The sequence below is a fragment of the Taudactylus pleione genome, unplaced genomic scaffold (assembly GCF_031769625.1).
Source record: "Taudactylus pleione unplaced genomic scaffold, aTauple2 ptg000473l, whole genome shotgun sequence".
Classification (NCBI taxonomy): Eukaryota; Metazoa; Chordata; class Amphibia; order Anura; family Myobatrachidae; genus Taudactylus; species Taudactylus pleione.
This window is the reverse complement of record NW_028284875.1, coordinates 4,275,209-4,300,743: the sequence shown is the minus strand read 5'-3', so window position 1 is coordinate 4,300,743 and position 25,535 is coordinate 4,275,209. Positions and strand designations below refer to the sequence as shown.

Sequence of the window (25,535 nt, the reverse complement as noted above, 5' to 3'; positions counted from 1 at the left end):
ATTGTAAAATAATTCCTGTTTATTTATCTTAAATAATATTTGCTATAGATATATGTAACTTTAATGTTGAATAGGGAAAATATACACTATAATACCAAAAAATGCAGTATCTTTAAATAAAAATAAGTTAAATCTCACTTGTGCTCTATATTTAAAGGTAAACATTGTTTTTTTGGTCTGAAGCACCTAAATTTTCAGTAAAGTCAGTGTCCAAAGAAATATAAAAGGCAGAAAATTACCCTTTTGATGACATGGATGAAAGGACTTCAAGAAACCCATCAGCAATTGCAATAGAAATTGTTATTTTGTAGCCACTCTGATATTAAATTGCAATTAAAACTTAATAGGTATGTTTTGGTATATATGGATTTTCTGCAATACCATTAAGACAGTCACCTGAATTGAAAAAAAACATAACTTCTAGAATGAGAATGAGCAACAAAGGAACATGCATCCTAGATGGGACTTGAAGCCACTGTCCCAGGTGATAGTAAACTTTTCAGAAAACTAATCCACAATGTCATTAGGATAAATGTCTGCTTTTAGATACTGGGCCATAATTTTGCAAGCTGAACAGTTCCGGAGTGATAAGCAGATAAAAGATTCTGGTGGAGCCATTTGTGCAGTATGAAGCAAGAATGAAAGGAACATTTCCAAAATTATTTTAAAGAAATAAAGCCTATCACCCCAGATGGGACTTGAACCTACAATCCCTGGCTTAGGAGGCCAGTGCCTTATCCATTAGGCCACTGGGGCTTAGTAACATCTTTGAGTGAAACTGAATTTTTCATTAGTATAATCATTAATTGTTGCGATATAGGAAAGCCGGTTATTTGTGTTCTTTGTTTTACAAATCCCAGCATGAAATGTGATTGTACTATCCAGACCTAATAGTGTGGACCCTCATGTTACATTGTAGCAAAACAGATTGATGCAACTCTTTTACCAATAAAGAGGTAGTCTTTTGCATTCCATTTTGTTGACTAACTAAAGTAATGTTTACACTGCATATGAACCAAAGCAGCTGTGTGTACTGGTACTTAAAAACAGTCATGTTTGTGTTTTTTTTCTGCCTTCATATCAGGATGTTCAGGAAGCAGATGATAATCATTAACTGATGACATTAGAAAAAAAATTACATTTGCTCCAGGTGAGGCTTGAACTCACAACCTCAGGATTGCTCAATAGATACTGTCTTTTAAGTTCTGCGCACAGACCGATTGCGCCACATGAGCACATGGTCAAAGCGCATTATTTTTAGTTGAGTGATTTTAGCATCGAGTTGACTAAGTAAATTAACTTGGTTTATTCATTTTAAATTAGTTACTTTTTAAATACACTAAACTACTGCACTCAATAATAAAGTACCTAATAAAAGTAATATTCTAATCATAAGGTAATCAATTATATTGTGCATTTGTGTTATTGCCCAGTTTTATGTATCCATAGGTGTATATTGCAATGAATTCATGCCATTGTTGTACAGTTCAATATTATCAAAATTGTAAAATAATTCCTGTTTATTTATCTTAAATAATATTTGCTATAGATATATGTAACTTTAATGTTGCATAGGGAAAATATACACTATAATACCAAAAAATGCAGTATCTTTAAATAAAAATAAGTTAAATCTCACTTGTGCTCTATATTTAAAGGTAAACATTGTTTTTTTGGTCTGAAGCACCTAAATTGTCAGTAAAGTCAGTGTCCAAAGAAATATAAAAAGCAGAAAATTACCCTTTTGATGACATGGATGAAAGGACTTCAAGAAACCCATCAGCAATTGCAATAGAAATTGTTATTTTGTAGCCACTCTGATATTAAATTGCAATTAAAACTTAATAGGTATGTTTTGGTATATATGGATTTTCTGCAATACCATTAAGACAGTCACCTGAATTGAAAAAAAGCATAACTTCTAGAATGAGAATGAGCAACAAAGGAACATGCATCCTAGATGGGACTTGAAGCCACTGTCCCAGGTGATAGTAAACTTTTCAGAAAACTAATCCACAATGTCATTAGGATAAATGTCTGCTTTTAGATACTGGGCCATAATTTTGCAAGCTGAACAGTTCCGGATTGATAAGCAGATAAAAGTTTCTGGTGGAGCCATTTGTGCAGTATGAAGCAAGAATGAAAGGAACATCTCCAAAATTATTTTAATGAAATAAAGCCTATCATCCCAGATGGGACTTGAACCCACAATGCCTGGCTTAGGAGGCCAGTACCTTATCCATTAGGCCACTGGGGCTTAGTAACATCTTGAGTGAAACTGATTTTTTCATTAGTATAATCATTAATTGTTGCAATATAGGAAAGCCATTTATTTGTGTTCTTTGCTTTACAAATCCCAGCATGAAATGTGATTGTACTATCCAGACCTAATAGTGTGGACCCTCATGTTACATTGAAGCAAAACAGATTGATGCTTCTCTTTTACCAATAAAGAGGTAGTCTTTTGCATTCCATTTTGTTGACTAACTAAAGTAATTTTTACAGTGCATATGAACCAAAGCAGCTGTGTGTACTGGTACTTAAAAACAGTCATGTTTGTGTTTTTTTTCTGCCTTCATATCAGGATGTTCAGGAAGCAGATGATAATCATTAACTGATGAAATTAGAAAAAAAATTACATTTGCTTCAGGTGAGGCTTGAATTCACAACCTCAGCATTGCTCAACAGATACTGTCTTTTAAGTTCTGCGCACAGACCGATTGCGCCACAGGAGCACATGGTCAAAGTGCATTATTTTTAGTTGAGTGATTTTAGCATCGAGTTGACTAAGTAAATTAACTTGGTTTATTCATTTTAAATTAGTTACTTTTTAAATCCACTAAACTACTGCACCCAATAATAAAGTACCTAAAAAAAGTAATATTCTAATCATAAGGTAATCAATTATATTGTGCATTTGTGTTATTGCCCAGTTTTATGTATCCATAGGTGTATATTGCAATGAATTCATGCCATTGTTGTACAGTTCAATATTATCAAAATTGTAAAATAATTCCTGTTTATTTATCTTAAATAATATTTGCTATAGATATATGTAACTTTAATGTTGCATAGGGAAAATATACACTATAATACCAAAAAATGCAGTATCTTTAAATAAAAATAAGTTAAATCTCACTTGTGCTCTATATTTAAAGGTAAACATTGTTTTTTTGGTCTGAAGCACCTAAATTGTCAGTAAAGTCAGTGTCCAAAGAAATATAAAAAGCAGAAAATTACCCTTTTGATGACATGGATGAAAGGACTTCAAGAAACCCATCAGCAATTGCAATAGAAATTGTTATTTTGTAGCCACTCTGATATTAAATTGCAATTAAAACTTAATAGGTATGTTTTGGTATATATGGATTTTCTGCAATACCATTAAGACAGTCACCTGAATTGAAAAAAAGCATAACTTCTAGAATGAGAATGAGCAACAAAGGAACATGCATCCTAGATGGGACTTGAAGCCACTGTCCCAGGTGATAGTAAACTTTTCAGGAAACTAATCCACAATGTCATTAGGATAAATGTCTGCTTTTAGATACTGGGCCATAATTTTGCAAGCTGAACAGTTCCGGATTGATAAGCAGATAAAAGTTTCTGGTGGAGCCATTTGTGCAGTATGAAGCAAGAATGAAAGGAACATCTCCAAAATTATTTTAAAGAAATAAAGCCTATCACCCCAGATGGGACTTGAACCCACAACCCCTGGCTTAGGAGGCCAGTGCCTTATCCATTAGGCCACTGGGGCTTAGTAACATCTTGAGTGAAACTGATTTTTTCATTAGTATAATCATTAATTGTTGCAATATAGGAAAGCCATTTATTTGTGTTCTTTGCTTTACAAATCCCAGCATGAAATGTGATTGTACTATCCAGACCTAATAGTGTGGACCCTCATGTTACATTGCAGCAAAACAGATTGATGCATCTCTTTTACCAATAAAGAGGTAGTCTTTTGCATTCCATTTTGTTGACTAACTAAAGTAATTTTTACAGTGCATATGAACCAAAGCAGCTGTGTGTACTGGTACTTAAAAACAGTCATGTTTGTGTTTTTTTTCTGCCTTCATATCAGGATGTTCAGGAAGCAGATGATAATCATTAACTGATGAAATTAGAAAAAAAATTACATTTGCTTCAGGTGAGGCTTGAATTCACAACCTCAGGATTGCTCAACAGATACTGTCTTATAAGTACCGCGCACAGACCGATTGCGCCACAGGAGCACATGGACAAAGCACTTTATTTTTAGTTGAGGGATTTTAGCATCGAGTTGACTAAGTAAATTAACTTGGTTTATTAATTTTAAATTAGTTACTTTTTAAATCCACTAAACTACTGCACCCAATACTAAAGTACCTAATAAAAGTAATATTCTAATCATAAGGTAATCAATTATATTGTGCATTTGTGTTATTGCCCAGTTTTATGTATCCATAGGTGTATATTGCAATGAATTCATGCCATTATTGTACAGTACAATATTATCAAAATTGTAAAATAATTCCTGTTTATTTATCTTAAATAATATTTGCTATAGATATATGTAACTTTAATGTTGAATAGGGAAAATATACACTATAATACCAAAAAATGCAGTATCTTTAAATAAAAATAAGTTAAATCTCACTTGTGCTCTATATTTAAAGGTAAACATTGTTTTTTTGGTCTGAAGCACCTAAATTGTCAGTAAAGTCAGTGTCCAAAGAAATATAAAAGGCAGAAAATTACCCTTTTGATGACATGGATGAAAGGACTTCAAGAAACCCATCAGCAATTGCAATAGAAATTGTTATTTTGTAGCCACTCTGATATTAAATTGCAATTAAAACTTAATAGGTATGTTTTGGTATATATGGATTTTCTGCAATACCATTAAGACAGTCACCTGAATTGAAAAAAAGCATAACTTCTAGAATGAGAATGAGCAACAAAGGAACATGCATCCTAGATGGGACTTGAAGCCACTGTCCCAGGTGATAGTAAACTTTTCAGGAAACTAATCGTTTATTTGTGTTCTTTGCTTTACAAATACCAGCATGAAATGTGATTGTACTATCCAGACCTAATAGTGTGGACCCTCATGTTACATTGCAGCAAAACAGATTGATGCAACTCTTTTACCAATAAAGAGGTAGTCTTTTGCATTCCATTTTGTTGACTAACTAAAGTAATGTTTACACTGCATATGAACCAAAGCAGCTGTGTGTACTGGTACTTAAAAACAGTCATGTTTGTGTTTTTTTTCTGCCTTCATATCAGGATGTTCAGGAAGCAGATGATAATCATTAACTGATGACATTAGAAAAAAAATTACATTTGCTCCAGGTGAGGCTTGAACTCACAACCTCAGCATTGCTCAACAGATACTGTCTTTTAAGTTCTGCGCACAGACCGATTGCGCCACAGGAGCACATGGTCAAAGTGCATTATTTTTAGTTGAGTGATTTTAGCATCGAGTTGACTAAGTAAATTAACTTGGTTTATTCATTTTAAATTAGTTACTTTTTAAATCCACTAAACTACTGCACCCAATAATAAAGTACCTAAAAAAAGTAATATTCTAATCATAAGGTAATCAATTATATTGTGCATTTGTGTTATTGCCCAGTTTTATGTATCCATAGGTGTATATTGCAATGAATTCATGCCATTGTTGTACAGTTCAATATTATCAAAATTGTAAAATAATTCCTGTTTATTTATCTTAAATAATATTTGCTATAGATATATGTAACTTTAATGTTGCATAGGGAAAATATACACTATAATACCAAAAAATGCAGTATCTTTAAATAAAAATAAGTTAAATCTCACTTGTGCTCTATATTTAAAGGTAAACATTGTTTTTTTGGTCTGAAGCACCTAAATTGTCAGTAAAGTCAGTGTCCAAAGAAATATAAAAAGCAGAAAATTACCCTTCTGATGACATGGATGAAAGGACTTCAAGAAACCCATCAGCAATTGCAATAGAAATTGTTATTTTGTAGCCACTCTGATATTAAATTGCAATTAAAACTTAATAGGTATGTTTTGGTATATATGGATTTTCTGCAATACCATTAAGACAGTCACCTGAATTGAAAAAAAGCATAACTTCTAGAATGAGAATGAGCAACTAAGGAACATGCATCCTAGATGGGACTTGAAGCCACTGTCCCAGGTGATAGTAAACTTTTCAGGAAACTAATCCACAATGTCATTAGGATAAATGTCTGCTTTTAGATACTGGGCCATAATTTTGCAAGCTGAACAGTTCCGGATTGATAAGCAGATAAAAGTTTCTGGTGGAGCCATTTGTGCAGTATGAAGCAAGAATGAAAGGAACATCTCCAAAATTATTTTAATGAAATAAAGCCTATCATCCCAGATGGGACTTGAACCCACAATGCCTGGCTTAGGAGGCCAGTGCCTTATCCATTAGGCCACTGGGGCTTAGTAACATCTTGAGTGAAACTGATTTTTTCATTAGTATAATCATTAATTGTTGCAATATAGGAAAGCCATTTATTTGTGTTCTTTGCTTTACAAATCCCAGCATGAAATGTGATTGTACTATCCAGACCTAATAGTGTGGACCCTCATGTTACATTGCAGCAAAACAGATTGATGCATCTCTTTTACCAATAAAGAGGTAGTCTTTTGCATTCCATTTTGTTGACTAACTAAAGTAATTTTTACAGTGCATATGAACCAAAGCAGCTGTGTGTACTGGTACTTAAAAACAGTCATGTTTGTGTTTTTTTTCTGCCTTCATATCAGGATGTTCAGGAAGCAGATGATAATCATTAACTGATGAAATTAGAAAAAAAATTACATTTGCTTCAGGTGAGGCTTGAATTCACAACCTCAGGATTGCTCAACAGATACTGTCTTATAAGTACCGCGCACAGACCGATTGCGCCACAGGAGCACATGGACAAAGCACTTTATTTTTAGTTGAGGGATTTTAGCATCGAGTTGACTAAGTAAATTAACTTGGTTTATTAATTTTAAATTAGTTACTTTTTAAATCCACTAAACTACTGCACCCAATACTAAAGTACCTAATAAAAGTAATATTCTAATCATAAGGTAATCAATTATATTGTGCATTTGTGTTATTGCCCAGTTTTATGTATCCATAGGTGTATATTGCAATGAATTCATGCCATTATTGTACAGTACAATATTATCAAAATTGTAAAATAATTCCTGTTTATTTATCTTAAATAATATTTGCTATAGATATATGTAACTTTAATGTTGAATAGGGAAAATATACACTATAATACCAAAAAATGCAGTATCTTTAAATAAAAATAAGTTAAATCTCACTTGTGCTCTATATTTAAAGGTAAACATTGTTTTTTTGGTCTGAAGCACCTAAATTGTCAGTAAAGTCAGTGTCCAAAGAAATATAAAAGGCAGAAAATTACCCTTTTGATGACATGGATGAAAGGACTTCAAGAAACCCATCAGCAATTGCAATAGAAATTGTTATTTTGTAGCCACTCTGATATTAAATTGCAATTAAAACTTAATAGGTATGTTTTGGTATATATGGATTTTCTGCAATACCATTAAGACAGTCACCTGAATTGAAAAAAAGCATAACTTCTAGAATGAGAATGAGCAACAAAGGAACATGCATCCTAGATGGGACTTGAAGCCACTGTCCCAGGTGATAGTAAACTTTTCAGGAAACTAATCGTTTATTTGTGTTCTTTGCTTTACAAATACCAGCATGAAATGTGATTGTACTATCCAGACCTAATAGTGTGGACCCTCATGTTACATTGCAGCAAAACAGTTTGATGCAACTCTTTTACCAATAAAGAGGTAGTCTTTTGCATTCCATTTTGTTGACTAACTAAAGTAATGTTTACACTGCATATGAACCAAAGCAGCTGTGTGTACTGGTACTTAAAAACAGTCATGTTTGTGTTTTTTTTCTGCCTTCATATCAGGATGTTCAGGAAGCAGATGATAATCATTAACTGATGACATTAGAAAAAAAATTACATTTGCTCCAGGTGAGGCTTGAACTCACAACCTCAGCATTGCTCAACAGATACTGTCTTTTAAGTTCTGCGCACAGACCGATTGCGCCACAGGAGCACATGGTCAAAGCGCATTATTTTTAGTTGAGTGATTTTAGCATCGAGTTGACTAAGTAAATTAACTTGGTTTATTAATTTTAAATTAGTTACTTTTTAAATCCACTAAACTACTGCACCCAATACTAAAGTACCTAATAAAAGTAATATTCTAATCATAAGGTAATCAATTATATTGTGCATTTGTGTTATTGCCCAGTTTTATGTATCCATAGGTGTATATTGCAATGAATTCATGCCATTATTGTACAGTACAATATTATCAAAATTGTAAAATAATTCCTGTTTATTTATCTTAAATAATATTTGCTATAGATATATGTAACTTTAATGTTGAATAGGGAAAATATACACTATAATACCAAAAAATGCAGTATCTTTAAATAAAAATAAGTTAAATCTCACTTGTGCTCTATATTTAAAGGTAAACATTGTTTTTTTGGTCTGAAGCACCTAAATTTTCAGTAAAGTCAGTGTCCAAAGAAATATAAAAGGCAGAAAATTACCCTTTTGATGACATGGATGAAAGGACTTCAAGAAACCCATCAGCAATTGCAATAGAAATTGTTATTTTGTAGCCACTCTGATATTAAATTGCAATTAAAACTTAATAGGTATGTTTTGGTATATATGGATTTTCTGCAATACCATTAAGATAGTCACCTGAATTGAAAAAAAACATAACTTCTAGAATGAGAATGAGCAACAAAGGAACATGCATCCTAGATGGGACTTGAAGCCACTGTCCCAGGTGATAGTAAACTTTTCAGAAAACTAATCCACAATGTCATTAGGATAAATGTCTGCTTTTAGATACTGGGCCATAATTTTGCAAGCTGAACAGTTCCGGAGTGATAAGCAGATAAAAGTTTCTGGTGGAGCCATTTGTGCAGTATGAAGCAAGAATGAAAGGAACATTTCCAAAATTATTTTAAAGAAATAAAGCCTATCACCCCAGATGGGACTTGAACCTACAATCCCTGGCTTAGGAGGCCAGTGCCTTATCCATTAGGCCACTGGGGCTTAGTAACATCTTTGAGTGAAACTGAATTTTTCATTAGTATAATCATTAATTGTTGCGATATAGGAAAGCCGTTTATTTGTGTTCTTTGTTTTACAAATCCCAGCATGAAATGTGATTGTACTATCCAGACCTAATAGTGTGGACCCTCATGTTACATTGTAGCAAAACAGATTGATGCAACTCTTTTACCAATAAAGAGGTAGTCTTTTGCATTCCATTTTGTTGACTAACTAAAGTAATGTTTACACTGCATATGAACCAAAGCAGCTGTGTGTACTGGTACTTAAAAACAGTCATGTTTGTGTTTTTTTTCTGCCTTCATATCAGGATGTTCAGGAAGCAGATGATAATCATTAACTGATGACATTAGAAAAAAAATTACATTTGCTCCAGGTGAGGCTTGAACTCACAACCTCAGGATTGCTCAATAGATACTGTCTTTTAAGTTCTGCGCACAGACCGATTGCGCCACATGAGCACATGGTCAAAGCGCATTATTTTTAGTTGAGTGATTTTAGCATCGAGTTGACTAAGTAAATTAACTTGGTTTATTCATTTTAAATTAGTTACTTTTTAAATCCACTAAACTACTGCACCCAATAATAAAGTACCTAATAAAAGTAATATTCTAATCATAAGGTAATCAATTATATTGTGCATTTGTGTTATTGCCCAGTTTTATGTATCCATAGGTGTATATTGCAATGAATTCATGCCATTGTTGTACAGTTCAATATTATCAAAATTGTAAAATAATTCCTGTTTATTTATCTTAAATAATATTTGCTATAGATATATGTAACTTTAATATTGCATAGGGAAAATATACACTATAATACCAAAAAATGCAGTATCTTTAAATAAAAATAAGTTAAATCTCACTTGTGCTCTATATTTAAAGGTAAACATTGTTTTTTTGGTCTGAAGCACCTAAATTGTCAGTAAAGTCAGTGTCCAAAGAAATATAAAAAGCAGAAAATTACCCTTTTGATGACATGGATGAAAGGACTTCAAGAAACCCATCAGCAATTGCAATAGAAATTGTTATTTTGTAGCCACTCTGATATTAAATTGCAATTAAAACTTAATAGGTATGTTTTGGTATATATGGATTTTCTGCAATACCATTAAGACAGTCACCTGAATTGAAAAAAAGCATAACTTCTAGAATGAGAATGAGCAACAAAGGAACATGCATCCTAGATGGGACTTGAAGCCACTGTCCCAGGTGATAGTAAACTTTTCAGGAAACTAATCCACAATGTCATTAGGATAAATGTCTGCTTTTAGATACTGGGCCATAATTTTGCAAGCTGAACAGTTCCGGATTGATAAGCAGATAAAAGTTTCTGGTGGAGCCATTTGTGCAGTATGAAGCAAGAATGAAAGGAACATCTCCAAAATTATTTTAATGAAATAAAGCCTATCATCCCAGATGGGACTTGAACCCACAATGCCTGGCTTAGGAGGCCAGTACCTTATCCATTAGGCCACTGGGGCTTAGTAACATCTTGAGTGAAACTGATTTTTTCATTAGTATAATCATTAATTGTTGCAATATAGGAAAGCCATTTATTTGTGTTCTTTGCTTTACAAATCCCAGCATGAAATGTGATTGTACTATCCAGACCTAATAGTGTGGACCCTCATGTTACATTGCAGCAAAACAGATTGATGCATCTCTTTTACCAATAAAGAGGTAGTCTTTTGCATTCCATTTTGTTGAATAACTAAAGTAATGTTTACACTGCATATGAACCAAAGCAGCTGTGTGTACTGGTACTTAAAAACAGTCATGTTTGTGTTTTTTTGCTGCCTTCATATCAGGATGTTCAGGAAGCAGATGATAATCATTAACTGATGACATTAGAAAAAAAATTACATTTGCTCCAGGTGAGGCTTGAACTCACAACCTCAGCATTGCTCAACAGATACTGTCTTTTAAGTTCTGCGCACAGACCGATTGCGCCACAGGAGCACATGGTCAAAGCGCATTATTTTTAGTTGAGTGATTTTAGCATCGAGTTGACTAAGTAAATTAACTTTGTTTATTCATTTTAAATTAGTTACTTTTTAAATCCACTAAACTACTGCACCCAATACTAAAGTACCTAATAAAAGTAATATTCTAATCATAAGGTAATCAATTATATTGTGCATTTGTGTTATTGCCCAGTTTTATGTATCCATAGGTGTATATTGCAATGAATTCATGCCATTATTGTACAGTACAATATTATCAAAATTGTAAAATAATTCCTGTTTATTTATCTTAAATAATATTTGCTATAGATATATGTAACTTTAATGTTGAATAGGGAAAATATACACTATAATACCAAAAAATGCAGTATCTTTAAATAAAAATAAGTTAAATCTCACTTGTGCTCTATATTTAAAGGTAAACATTGTTTTTTTGGTCTGAAGCACCTAAATTTTCAGTAAAGTCAGTGTCCAAAGAAATATAAAAGGCAGAAAATTACCCTTTTGATGACATGGATGAAAGGACTTCAAGAAACCCATCAGCAATTGCAATAGAAATTGTTATTTTGTAGCCACTCTGATATTAAATTGCAATTAAAACTTAATAGGTATGTTTTGGTATATATGGATTTTCTGCAATACCATTAAGACAGTCACCTGAATTGAAAAAAAACATAACTTCTAGAATGAGAATGAGCAACAAAGGAACATGCATCCTAGATGGGACTTGAAGCCACTGTCCCAGGTGATAGTAAACTTTTCAGAAAACTAATCCACAATGTCATTAGGATAAACGTCTGCTTTTAGATACTGGGCCATAATTTTGCAAGCTGAACAGTTCGGGAGTGATAAGCAGATAAAAGTTTCTGGTGGAGCCATTTGTGCAGTATGAAGCAAGAATGAAAGGAACATTTCCAAAATTATTTTAAAGAAATAAAGCCTATCACCCCAGATGGGACTTGAACCCACAATCCCTGGCTTAGGAGGCCAGTGCCTTATCCATTAGGCCACTGGGACTTAGTACCATCTTTGAGTGAAACTGAATTTTTCATTAGTATAATCATTAATTGTTGCGATATAGGAAAGCCGTTTATTTGTGTTCTTTGCTTTACAAATCCCAGCATGAAATGTGATTGTACTATCCAGACCTAATAGTGTGGACCCTCATGTTACATTGCAGCAAAACAGATTGATGCATCTCTTTTACCAATAAAGAGGTAGTCTTTTGCATTCCATTTTGTTGACTAACTAAAGTAATTTTTACAGTGCATATGAACCAAAGCAGCTGTGTGTACTGGTACTTAAAAACAGTCATGTTTGTGTTTTTTTTCTGCCTTCATATCAGGATGTTCAGGAAGCAGATGATAATCATTAACTGATGAAATTAGAAAAAAAATTACATTTGCTTCAGGTGAGGCTTGAATTCACAACCTCAGGATTGCTCAACAGATACTGTCTTATAAGTACCGCGCACAGACCGATTGCGCCACAGGAGCACATGGACAAAGCACTTTATTTTTAGTTGAGGGATTTTAGCATCGAGTTGACTAAGTAAATTAACTTGGTTTATTAATTTTAAATTAGTTACTTTTTAAATCCACTAAACTACTGCACCCAATACTAAAGTACCTAATAAAAGTAATATTCTAATCATAAGGTAATCAATTATATTGTGCATTTGTGTTATTGCCCAGTTTTATGTATCCATAGGTGTATATTGCAATGAATTCATGCCATTATTGTACAGTACAATATTATCAAAATTGTAAAATAATTCCTGTTTATTTATCTTAAATAATATTTGCTATAGATATATGTAACTTTAATGTTGAATAGGGAAAATATACACTATAATACCAAAAAATGCAGTATCTTTAAATAAAAATAAGTTAAATCTCACTTGTGCTCTATATTTAAAGGTAAACATTGTTTTTTTGGTCTGAAGCACCTAAATTGTCAGTAAAGTCAGTGTCCAAAGAAATATAAAAGGCAGAAAATTACCCTTTTGATGACATGGATGAAAGGACTTCAAGAAACCCATCAGCAATTGCAATAGAAATTGTTATTTTGTAGCCACTCTGATATTAAATTGCAATTAAAACTTAATAGGTATGTTTTGGTATATATGGATTTTCTGCAATACCATTAAGACAGTCACCTGAATTGAAAAAAAGCATAACTTCTAGAATGAGAATGAGCAACAAAGGAACATGCATCCTAGATGGGACTTGAAGCCACTGTCCCAGGTGATAGTAAACTTTTCAGGAAACTAATCGTTTATTTGTGTTCTTTGCTTTACAAATACCAGCATGAAATGTGATTGTACTATCCAGACCTAATAGTGTGGACCCTCATGTTACATTGCAGCAAAACAGTTTGATGCAACTCTTTTACCAATAAAGAGGTAGTCTTTTGCATTCCATTTTGTTGACTAACTAAAGTAATGTTTACACTGCATATGAACCAAAGCAGCTGTGTGTACTGGTACTTAAAAACAGTCATGTTTGTGTTTTTTTTCTGCCTTCATATCAGGATGTTCAGGAAGCAGATGATAATCATTAACTGATGACATTAGAAAAAAAATTACATTTGCTCCAGGTGAGGCTTGAACTCACAACCTCAGCATTGCTCAACAGATACTGTCTTTTAAGTTCTGCGCACAGACCGATTGCGCCACAGGAGCACATGGTCAAAGCGCATTATTTTTAGTTGAGTGATTTTAGCATCGAGTTGACTAAGTAAATTAACTTGGTTTATTAATTTTAAATTAGTTACTTTTTAAATCCACTAAACTACTGCACCCAATACTAAAGTACCTAATAAAAGTAATATTCTAATCATAAGGTAATCAATTATATTGTGCATTTGTGTTATTGCCCAGTTTTATGTATCCATAGGTGTATATTGCAATGAATTCATGCCATTATTGTACAGTACAATATTATCAAAATTGTAAAATAATTCCTGTTTATTTATCTTAAATAATATTTGCTATAGATATATGTAACTTTAATGTTGAATAGGGAAAATATACACTATAATACCAAAAAATGCAGTATCTTTAAATAAAAATAAGTTAAATCTCACTTGTGCTCTATATTTAAAGGTAAACATTGTTTTTTTGGTCTGAAGCACCTAAATTTTCAGTAAAGTCAGTGTCCAAAGAAATATAAAAGGCAGAAAATTACCCTTTTGATGACATGGATGAAAGGACTTCAAGAAACCCATCAGCAATTGCAATAGAAATTGTTATTTTGTAGCCACTCTGATATTAAATTGCAATTAAAACTTAATAGGTATGTTTTGGTATATATGGATTTTCTGCAATACCATTAAGATAGTCACCTGAATTGAAAAAAAACATAACTTCTAGAATGAGAATGAGCAACAAAGGAACATGCATCCTAGATGGGACTTGAAGCCACTGTCCCAGGTGATAGTAAACTTTTCAGAAAACTAATCCACAATGTCATTAGGATAAATGTCTGCTTTTAGATACTGGGCCATAATTTTGCAAGCTGAACAGTTCCGGAGTGATAAGCAGATAAAAGTTTCTGGTGGAGCCATTTGTGCAGTATGAAGCAAGAATGAAAGGAACATTTCCAAAATTATTTTAAAGAAATAAAGCCTATCACCCCAGATGGGACTTGAACCTACAATCCCTGGCTTAGGAGGCCAGTGCCTTATCCATTAGGCCACTGGGGCTTAGTAACATCTTTGAGTGAAACTGAATTTTTCATTAGTATAATCATTAATTGTTGCGATATAGGAAAGCCGTTTATTTGTGTTCTTTGTTTTACAAATCCCAGCATGAAATGTGATTGTACTATCCAGACCTAATAGTGTGGACCCTCATGTTACATTGTAGCAAAACAGATTGATGCAACTCTTTTACCAATAAAGAGGTAGTCTTTTGCATTCCATTTTGTTGACTAACTAAAGTAATGTTTACACTGCATATGAACCAAAGCAGCTGTGTGTACTGGTACTTAAAAACAGTCATGTTTGTGTTTTTTTTCTGCCTTCATATCAGGATGTTCAGGAAGCAGATGATAATCATTAACTGATGACATTAGAAAAAAAATTACATTTGCTCCAGGTGAGGCTTGAACTCACAACCTCAGGATTGCTCAATAGATACTGTCTTTTAAGTTCTGCGCACAGACCGATTGCGCCACATGAGCACATGGTCAAAGCGCATTATTTTTAGTTGAGTGATTTTAGCATCGAGTTGACTAAGTAAATTAACTTGGTTTATTCATTTTAAATTAGTTACTTTTTAAATCCACTAAACTACTGCACCCAATAATAAAGTACCTAATAAAAGTAATATTCTAATCATAAGGTAATCAATTATATTGTGCATTTGTGTTATTGCCCAGTTTTATGTATCCATAGGTGTATATTGCAATGAATTCATGCCATTGTTGTACAGTTCAATATTATCAAAATTGTAAAATAATTCCTGTTTATTTATCTTAAATAATATTTGCTATAGATATATGTAACTTTAATATTGCATAGGGAAAATATACACTATAATACCAAAAAATGCAGTATCTTTAAATAAAAATAAGTTAAATCTCACTTGTGCTCTATATTTAAAGGTAAACATTGTTTTTTTGGTCTGAAGCACCTAAATTGTCAGTAAAGTCAGTGTCCAAAGAAATATAAAAAGCAGAAAATTACCCTTTTGATGACATGGATGAAAGGACTTCAAGAAACCCATCAGCAATTGCAATAGAAATTGTTATTTTGTAGCCACTCTGATATTAAATTGCAATTAAAACTTAATAGGTATGTTTTGGTATATATGGATTTTCTGCAATACCATTAAGACAGTCACCTGAATTGAAAAAAAGCATAACTTCTAGAATGAGAATGAGCAACAAAGGAACATGCATCCTAGATGGGACTTGAAGCCACTGTCCCAGGTGATAGTAAACTTTTCAGGAAACTAATCCACAATGTCATTAGGATAAATGTCTGCTTTTAGATACTGGGCCATAATTTTGCAAGCTGAACAGTTCCGGATTGATAAGCAGATAAAAGTTTCTGGTGGAGCCATTTGTGCAGTATGAAGCAAGAATGAAAGGAACATCTCCAAAATTATTTTAATGAAATAAAGCCTATCATCCCAGATGGGACTTGAACCCACAATGCCTGGCTTAGGAGGCCAGTACCTTATCCATTAGGCCACTGGGGCTTAGTAACATCTTGAGTGAAACTGATTTTTTCATTAGTATAATCATTAATTGTTGCAATATAGGAAAGCCATTTATTTGTGTTCTTTGCTTTACAAATCCCAGCATGAAATGTGATTGTACTATCCAGACCTAATAGTGTGGACCCTCATGTTACATTGCAGCAAAACAGATTGATGCATCTCTTTTACCAATAAAGAGGTAGTCTTTTGCATTCCATTTTGTTGAATAACTAAAGTAATGTTTACACTGCATATGAACCAAAGCAGCTGTGTGTACTGGTACTTAAAAACAGTCATGTTTGTGTTTTTTTTCTGCCTTCATATCAGGATGTTCAGGAAGCAGATGATAATCATTAACTGATGACATTAGAAAAAAAATTACATTTGCTCCAGGTGAGGCTTGAACTCACAACCTCAGCATTGCTCAACAGATACTGTCTTTTAAGTTCTGCGCACAGACCGATTGCGCCACAGGAGCACATGGTCAAAGCGCATTATTTTTAGTTGAGTGATTTTAGCATCGAGTTGACTAAGTAAATTAACTTTGTTTATTCATTTTAAATTAGTTACTTTTTAAATCCACTAAACTACTGCACCCAATACTAAAGTACCTAATAAAAGTAATATTCTAATCATAAGGTAATCAATTATATTGTGCATTTGTGTTATTGCCCAGTTTTATGTATCCATAGGTGTATATTGCAATGAATTCATGCCATTATTGTACAGTACAATATTATCAAAATTGTAAAATAATTCCTGTTTATTTATCTTAAATAATATTTGCTATAGATATATGTAACTTTAATGTTGAATAGGGAAAATATACACTATAATACCAAAAAATGCAGTATCTTTAAATAAAAATAAGTTAAATCTCACTTGTGCTCTATATTTAAAGGTAAACATTGTTTTTTTGGTCTGAAGCACCTAAATTTTCAGTAAAGTCAGTGTCCAAAGAAATATAAAAGGCAGAAAATTACCCTTTTGATGACATGGATGAAAGGACTTCAAGAAACCCATCAGCAATTGCAATAGAAATTGTTATTTTGTAGCCACTCTGATATTAAATTGCAATTAAAACTTAATAGGTATGTTTTGGTATATATGGATTTTCTGCAATACCATTAAGACAGTCACCTGAATTGAAAAAAAACATAACTTCTAGAATGAGAATGAGCAACAAAGGAACATGCATCCTAGATGGGACTTGAAGCCACTGTCCCAGGTGATAGTAAACTTTTCAGAAAACTAATCCACAATGTCATTAGGATAAACGTCTGCTTTTAGATACTGGGCCATAATTTTGCAAGCTGAACAGTTCGGGAGTGATAAGCAGATAAAAGTTTCTGGTGGAGCCATTTGTGCAGTATGAAGCAAGAATGAAAGGAACATTTCCAAAATTATTTTAAAGAAATAAAGCCTATCACCCCAGATGGGACTTGAACCCACAATCCCTGGCTTAGGAGGCCAGTGCCTTATCCATTAGGCCACTGGGACTTAGTACCATCTTTGAGTGAAACTGAATTTTTCATTAGTATAATCATTAATTGTTGCGATATAGGAAAGCCGTTTATTTGTGTTCTTTGCTTTACAAATACCAGCATGAAATGTGATTGTACTATCCAGACCTAATAGTGTGGACCCTCATGTTACATTGCAGCAAAACAGATTGATGCAACTCTTTTACCAATAAAGAGGTAGTCTTTTGCATTCCATTTTGTTGACTAACTAAAGTAATGTTTACACTGCATATGAACCAAAGCAGCTGTGTGTACTGGTACTTAAAAACAGTCATGTTTGTGTTTTTTTTCTGCCTTCATATCAGGATGTTCAGGAAGCAGATGATAATCATTAACTGATGACATTAGAAAAAAAATTACATTTGCTTCAGGTGAGGCTTGATTTCACAACCTCAGGATTGCTCAACAGATACTGTCTTATAAGTACCGCACACAGACCGATTGCGCCACAGGAGCACATGGACAAAGCACTTTATTTTTAGTTGAGGGATTTTAGCATCGAGTTGACTAAGTAAATTAACTTGGTTTATTAATTTTAAATTAGTTACTTTTTAAATCCACTAAACTACTGCACCCAATACTAAAGTACCTAATAAAAGTAATATTCTAATCATAAGGTAATCAATTATATTGTGCATTTGTGTTATTGCCCAGTTTTATGTATCCATAGGTGTATATTGCAATGAATTCATGCCATTATTGTACAGTACAATATTATCAAAATTGTAAAATAATTCCTGTTTATTTATCTTAAATAATATTTGCTATAGATATATGTAACTTTAATGTTGAATAGGGAAAATATACACTATAATACCAAAAAATGCAGTATCTTTAAATAAAAATAAGTTAAATCTCACTTGTGCTCTATATTTAAAGGTAAACATTGTTTTTTTGGTCTGAAGCACCTAAATTGTCAGTAAAGTCAGTGTCCAAAGAAATATAAAAGGCAGAAAATTACCCTTTTGATGACATGGATGAAAGGACTTCAAGAAACCCATCAGCAATTGCAATAGAAATTGTTATTTTGTAGCCACTCTGATATTAAATTGCAATTAAAACTTAATAGGTATGTTTTGGTATATATGGATTTTCTGCAATACCATTAAGACAGTCACCTGAATTGAAAAAAAGCATAACTTCTAGAATGTGAATGAGCAACAAAGGAACATGCATCCTAGATGGGACTTGAAGCCACTGTCCCAGGTGATAGTAAACTTTTCAGAAAACTAATCCACAATGTCATTAGGATAAATGTCTGCTTTTAGATACTGGGCCATAATTTTGCAAGCTGAACAGTTCCGGATTGATAAGCAGATAAAAGTTTCTGGTGGAGCCATTTGTGCAGTATGAAGCAAGAATGAAAGGAACATCTCCAAAATTATTTTAATGAAATAAAGCCTATCATCCCAGATGGGACTTGAACCCACAATGCCTGGCTTAGGAGGCCAGTGCCTTATCCATTAGGCCACTGGGGCTTAGTAACATCTTTGAGTGAAACTGAATTTTTCATTAGTATAATCATTAATTGTTGCGATATAGGAAAGCCGTTTATTTGTGTTCTTTGTTTTACAAATCCCAGCATGAAATGTGATTGTACTATCCAGACCTAATAGTGTGGACCCTCATGTTACATTGTAGCAAAACAGATTGATGCAACTCTTTTACCAATAAAGAGGTAGTCTTTTGCATTCCATTTTGTTGACTAACTAAAGTAATGTTTACACTGCATATGAACCAAAGCAGCTGTGTGTACTGGTACTTAAAAACAGTCATGTTTGTGTTTTTTTTCTGCCTTCATATCAGGATGTTCAGGAAGCAGATGATAATCATTAACTGATGACATTAGAAAAAAAATTACATTTGCTCCAGGTGAGGCTTGATTTCACAACCTCAGGATTGCTCAATAGATACTGTCTTTTAAGTTCTGCGCACAGACCGATTGCGCCACATGAGCACATGGTCAAAGCGCATTATTTTTAGTTGAGTGATTTTAGCATCGAGTTGACTAAGTAAATTAACTTGGTTTATTCATTTTAAATTAGTTACTTTTTAAATCCACTAAACTACTGCACCCAATAATAAAGTACCTAATAAAAGTAATATTCTAATCATAAGGTAATCAATTATATTGTGCATTTGTGTTATTGCCCAGTTTTATGTATCCATAGGTGTATATTGCAATGAATTCATGCCATTGTTGTACAGTTCAATATTATCAAAATTGTAAAATAATTCCTGTTTATTTATCTTAAATAATATTTGCTATAGATATTTGTAACTTTAATGTTGCATAGGGAAAATATACACTATAATACCAAAAAATGCAGTATCTTTAAATAAAAATAAGTTAAATCTCACTTGTGCTCTATATTTAAAGGTAAACATTGTTTTTTTGGTCTGAAGCACCTAAATTGTCAGTAAAGTCAGTGTCCAAAGAAATATAAAAAGCAGAAAATTACCCTTTTGATGACATGGATGAAAGGACTTCAAGAAACCCATCAGCAATTGCAATAGAAATTGTTATTTTGTAGCCACTCTGATATTAAATTGCAATTAAAACTTAATAGGTATGTTTTGGTATATATGGATTTTCTGCAATACCATTAAGACAGTCACCTGAATTGAAAAAAAGCATAACTTCTAGAATGAGAATGAGCAACAAAGGAACATGCATCCTAGATGGGACTTGAAGCCACTGTCCCAGGTGATAGTAAACTTTTCAGGAAACTAATCCACAATGTCATTAGGATAAATGTCTGCTTTTAGATACTGGGCCATAATTTTGCAAGCTGAACAGTTCCGGATTGATAAGCAGATAAAAGTTTCTGGTGGAGCCATTTGTGCAGTATGAAGCAAGAATGAAAGGAACATCTCCAAAATTATTTTAATGAAATAAAGCCTATCATCCCAGATGGGACTTGAACCCACAATGCCTGGCTTAGGAGGCCAGTACCTTATCCATTAGGCCACTGGGGCTTAGTAACATCTTGAGTGAAACTGATTTTTCATTAGTATAATCATTAATTGTTGCAATATAGGAAAGCCATTTATTTGTGTTCTTTGCTTTACAAATCCCAGCATGAAATGTGATTGTACTATCCAGACCTAATAGTGTGGACCCTCATGTTACATTGCAGCAAAACAGATTGATGCATCTCTTTTACCAATAAAGAGGTAGTCTTTTGCATTCCATTTTGTTGAATAACTAAAGTAATGTTTACACTGCATATGAACCAAAGCAGCTGTGTGTACTGGTACTTAAAAACAGTCATGTTTGTGTTTTTTTTCTGCCTTCATATCAGGATGTTCAGGAAGCAGATGATAATCATTAACTGATGACATTAGAAAAAAAATTACATTTGCTCCAGGTGAGGCTTGAACTCACAACCTCAGCATTGCTCAACAGATACTGTCTTTTAAGTTCTGCGCACAGACCGATTGCGCCACAGGAGCACATGGTCAAAGCGCATTATTTTTAGTTGAGTGATTTTAGCATCGAGTTGACTAAGTAAATTAACTTGGTTTATTCATTTTAAATTAGTTACTTTTTAAATCCACTAAACTACTGCACCCAATACTAAAGTACCTAATAAAAGTAATATTCTAATCATAAGGTAATCAATTATATTGTGCATTTGTGTTATTGCCCAGTTTTATGTATCCATAGGTGTATATTGCAATGAATTCATGCCATTATTGTACAGTACAATATTATCAATATTGTAAAATAATTCCTGTTTATTTATCTTAAATAATATTTGCTATAGATATATGTAACTTTAATGTTGAATAGGGAAAATATACACTATAATACCAAAAAATGCAGTATCTTTAAATAAAAATAAGTTAAATCTCACTTGTGCTCTATATTTAAAGGTAAACATTGTTTTTTTGGTCTGAAGCACCTAAATTTTCAGTAAAGTCAGTGTCCAAAGAAATATAAAAGGCAGAAAATTACCCTTTTGATGACATGGATGAAAGGACTTCAAGAAACCCATCAGCAATTGCAATAGAAATTGTTATTTTGTAGCCACTCTGATATTAAATTGCAATTAAAACTTAATAGGTATGTTTTGGTATATATGGATTTTCTGCAATACCATTAAGACAGTCACCTGAATTGAAAAAAAACATAACTTCTAGAATGAGAATGAGCAACAAAGGAACATGCATCCTAGATGGGACTTGAAGCCACTGTCCCAGGTGATAGTAAACTTTTCAGAAAACTAATCCACAATGTCATTAGGATAAACGTCTGCTTTTAGATACTGGGCCATAATTTTGCAAGCTGAACAGTTCCGGAGTGATAAGCAGATAAAAGTTTCTGGTGGAGCCATTTGTGCAGTATGAAGCAAGAATGAAAGGAACATTTCCAAAATTATTTTAAAGAAATAAAGCCTATCACCCCAGATGGGACTTGAACCCACAATCCCTGGCTTAGGAGGCCAGTGCCTTATCCATTAGGCCACTGGGACTTAGTACCATCTTTGAGTGAAACTGAATTTTTCATTAGTATAATCATTAATTGTTGCGATATAGGAAAGCCGTTTATTTGTGTTCTTTGCTTTACAAATACCAGCATGAAATGTGATTGTACTATCCAGACCTAATAGTGTGGACCCTCATGTTACATTGCAGCAAAACAGATTGATGCAACTCTTTTACCAATAAAGAGGTAGTCTTTTGCATTCCATTTTGTTGACTAACTAAAGTAATGTTTACACTGCATATGAACCAAAGCAGCTGTGTGTACTGGTACTTAAAAACAGTCATGTTTGTGTTTTTTTTCTGCCTTCATATCAGGATGTTCAGGAAGCAGATGATAATCATTAACTGATGACATTAGAAAAAAAATTACATTTGCTTCAGGTGAGGCTTGATTTCACAACCTCAGGATTGCTCAACAGATACTGTCTTATAAGTACCGCACACAGACCGATTGCACCACAGGAGCACATGGACAAAGCACTTTATTTTTAGTTGAGGGATTTTAGCATCGAGTTGACTAAGTAAATTAACTTGGTTTATTAATTTTAAATTAGTTACTTTTTAAATCCACTAAACTACTGCACCCAATACTAAAGTACCTAATAAAAGTAATATTCTAATCATAAGGTAATCAATTATATTGTGCATTTGTGTTATTGCCCAGTTTTATGTATCCATAGGTGTATATTGCAATGAATTCATGCCATTATTGTACAGTACAATATTATCAAAATTGTAAAATAATTCCTGTTTATTTATCTTAAATAATATTTGCTATAGATATATGTAACTTTAATGTTGAATAGGGAAAATATACACTATAATACCAAAAAATGCAGTATCTTTAAATAAAAATAAGTTAAATCTCACTTGTGCTCTATATTTAAAGGTAAACATTGTTTTTTTGGTCTGAAGCACCTAAATTGTCAGTAAAGTCAGTGTCCAAAGAAATATAAAAGGCAGAAAATTACCCTTTTGATGACATGGATGAAAGGACTTCAAGAAACCCATCAGCAATTGCAATAGAAATTGTTATTTTGTAGCCACTCTGATATTAAATTGCAATTAAAACTTAATAGGTATGTTTTGGTATATATGGATTTTCTGCAATACCATTAAGACAGTCACCTGAATTGAAAAAAAGCATAACTTCTAGAATGTGAATGAGCAACAAAGGAACATGCATCCTAGATGGGACTTGAAGCCACTGTCCCAGGTGATAGTAAACTTTTCAGAAAACTAATCCACAATGTCATTAGGATAAATGTCTGCTTTTAGATACTGGGCCATAATTTTGCAAGCTGAACAGTTCCGGAGTGATAAGCAGATAAAAGTTTCTGGTGGAGCCATTTGTGCAGTATGAAGCAAGAATGAAAGGAACATTTCCAAAATTATTTTAAAGAAATAAAGCCTATCACCCCAGATGGGACTTGAACCTACAATCCCTGGCTTAGGAGGCCAGTGCCTTATCCATTAGGCCACTGGGGCTTAGTAACATCTTTGAGTGAAACTGAATTTTTCATTAGTATAATCATTAATTGTTGCGATATAGGAAAGCCGTTTATTTGTGTTCTTTGTTTTACAAATCCCAGCATGAAATGTGATTGTACTATCCAGACCTAATAGTGTGGACCCTCATGTTACATTGTAGCAAAACAGATTGATGCAACTCTTTTACCAATAAAGAGGTAGTCTTTTGCATTCCATTTTGTTGACTAACTAAAGTAATGTTTACACTGCATATGAACCAAAGCAGCTGTGTGTACTGGTACTTAAAAACAGTCATGTTTGTGTTTTTTTTCTGCCTTCATATCAGGATGTTCAGGAAGCAGATGATAATCATTAACTGATGACATTAGAAAAAAAATTACATTTGCTCCAGGTGAGGCTTGAACTCACAACCTCAGGATTGCTCAATAGATACTGTCTTTTAAGTTCTGCACACAGACCGATTGCGCCACATGAGCACATGGTCAAAGCGCATTATTTTTAGTTGAGTGATTTTAGCATCGAGTTGACTAAGTAAATTAACTTGGTTTATTCATTTTAAATTAGTTACTTTTTAAATCCACTAAACTACTGCACCCAATAATAAAGTACCTAATAAAAGTAATATTCTAATCATAAGGTAATCAATTATATTGTGCATTTGTGTTATTGCCCAGTTTTATGTATCCATAGGTGTATAATGCAATGAATTCATGCCATTGTTGTACAGTTCAATATTATCAAAATTGTAAAATAATTCCTGTTTATTTATCTTAAATAATATTTGCTATAGATATATGTAACTTTAATGTTGCATAGGGAAAATATACACTATAATACCAAAAAATGCAGTATCTTTAAATAAAAATAAGTTAAATCTCACTTGTGCTCTATATTTAAAGGTAAACATTGTTTTTTTGGTCTGAAGCACCTAAATTGTCAGTAAAGTCAGTGTCCAAAGAAATATAAAAAGCAGAAAATTACCGTTTTGATGACATGGATGAAAGGACTTCAAGAAACCCATCACCAATTGCAATAGAAATTGTTATTTTGTAGCCACTCTGATATTAAATTGCAATTAAAACTTAATAGGTATGTTTTGGTATATATGGATTTTCTGCAATACCATTAAGACAGTCACCTGAATTGAAAAAAAGCATAACTTCTAGAATGAGAATGAGCAACAAAGGAACATGCATCCTAGATGGGACTTGAAGCCACTGTCCCAGGTGATAGTAAACTTTTCAGGAAACTAATCCACAATGTCATTAGGATAAATGTCTGCTTTTAGATACTGGGCCATAATTTTGCAAGCTGAACAGTTCCGGATTGATAAGCAGATAAAAGTTTCTGGTGGAGCCATTTGTGCAGTATGAAGCAAGAATGAAAGGAACATCTCCAAAATTATTTTAATGAAATAAAGCCTATCATCCCAGATGGGACTTGAACCCACAATGCCTGGCTTAGGAGGCCAGTACCTTATCCATTAGGCCACTGGGGCTTAGTAACATCTTGAGTGAAACTGATTTTTTCATTAGTATAATCATTAATTGTTGCAATATAGGAAAGCCATTTATTTGTGTTCTTTGCTTTACAAATCCCAGCATGAAATGTGATTGTACTATCCAGACCTAATAGTGTGGACCCTCATGTTACATTGCAGCAAAACAGATTGATGCATCTCTTTTACCAATAAAGAGGTAGTCTTTTGC

General features: G+C 33.0%; 15 non-coding genes across 15 annotated transcripts; all 15 read right to left on the bottom strand.

Moving 5' to 3' along the window:
* Window positions 1–683: 683 nt before the first annotated feature.
* Window positions 684–756, bottom strand: TRNAR-CCU (transfer RNA arginine (anticodon CCU)). The gene has a single exon. It is a non-coding gene; the product is annotated as a tRNA-Arg (tRNA).
* Window positions 757–2,184: 1,428 nt separating this feature from the next.
* TRNAR-CCU (transfer RNA arginine (anticodon CCU)) lies at window positions 2,185–2,257 on the bottom strand. The gene has a single exon. It is a non-coding gene; the product is annotated as a tRNA-Arg (tRNA).
* Window positions 2,258–3,684: 1,427 nt separating this feature from the next.
* Window positions 3,685–3,757, bottom strand: TRNAR-CCU (transfer RNA arginine (anticodon CCU)). The gene has a single exon. It is a non-coding gene; the product is annotated as a tRNA-Arg (tRNA).
* Window positions 3,758–6,371: 2,614 nt separating this feature from the next.
* Window positions 6,372–6,444, bottom strand: TRNAR-CCU (transfer RNA arginine (anticodon CCU)). Its single transcript has one exon. It is a non-coding gene; the product is annotated as a tRNA-Arg (tRNA).
* A 2,614-nt stretch (window positions 6,445–9,058) lies between these two features.
* Window positions 9,059–9,131, bottom strand: TRNAR-CCU (transfer RNA arginine (anticodon CCU)). Its single transcript has one exon. It is a non-coding gene; the product is annotated as a tRNA-Arg (tRNA).
* Window positions 9,132–10,559: 1,428 nt separating this feature from the next.
* TRNAR-CCU (transfer RNA arginine (anticodon CCU)) lies at window positions 10,560–10,632 on the bottom strand. The gene has a single exon. It is a non-coding gene; the product is annotated as a tRNA-Arg (tRNA).
* A 1,427-nt stretch (window positions 10,633–12,059) lies between these two features.
* Window positions 12,060–12,132, bottom strand: TRNAR-CCU (transfer RNA arginine (anticodon CCU)). Its single transcript has one exon. It is a non-coding gene; the product is annotated as a tRNA-Arg (tRNA).
* Window positions 12,133–14,747: 2,615 nt separating this feature from the next.
* Window positions 14,748–14,820, bottom strand: TRNAR-CCU (transfer RNA arginine (anticodon CCU)). The gene has a single exon. It is a non-coding gene; the product is annotated as a tRNA-Arg (tRNA).
* A 1,428-nt stretch (window positions 14,821–16,248) lies between these two features.
* TRNAR-CCU (transfer RNA arginine (anticodon CCU)) lies at window positions 16,249–16,321 on the bottom strand. Its single transcript has one exon. It is a non-coding gene; the product is annotated as a tRNA-Arg (tRNA).
* Window positions 16,322–17,748: 1,427 nt separating this feature from the next.
* On the bottom strand, window positions 17,749–17,821 carry TRNAR-CCU (transfer RNA arginine (anticodon CCU)). Its single transcript has one exon. It is a non-coding gene; the product is annotated as a tRNA-Arg (tRNA).
* Window positions 17,822–19,249: 1,428 nt separating this feature from the next.
* TRNAR-CCU (transfer RNA arginine (anticodon CCU)) lies at window positions 19,250–19,322 on the bottom strand. Its single transcript has one exon. It is a non-coding gene; the product is annotated as a tRNA-Arg (tRNA).
* A 1,428-nt stretch (window positions 19,323–20,750) lies between these two features.
* On the bottom strand, window positions 20,751–20,823 carry TRNAR-CCU (transfer RNA arginine (anticodon CCU)). The gene has a single exon. It is a non-coding gene; the product is annotated as a tRNA-Arg (tRNA).
* Window positions 20,824–22,249: 1,426 nt separating this feature from the next.
* Window positions 22,250–22,322, bottom strand: TRNAR-CCU (transfer RNA arginine (anticodon CCU)). Its single transcript has one exon. It is a non-coding gene; the product is annotated as a tRNA-Arg (tRNA).
* A 1,428-nt stretch (window positions 22,323–23,750) lies between these two features.
* On the bottom strand, window positions 23,751–23,823 carry TRNAR-CCU (transfer RNA arginine (anticodon CCU)). Its single transcript has one exon. It is a non-coding gene; the product is annotated as a tRNA-Arg (tRNA).
* A 1,428-nt stretch (window positions 23,824–25,251) lies between these two features.
* TRNAR-CCU (transfer RNA arginine (anticodon CCU)) lies at window positions 25,252–25,324 on the bottom strand. Its single transcript has one exon. It is a non-coding gene; the product is annotated as a tRNA-Arg (tRNA).
* Between the last annotated feature and the right edge of the window lie 211 nt (window positions 25,325–25,535).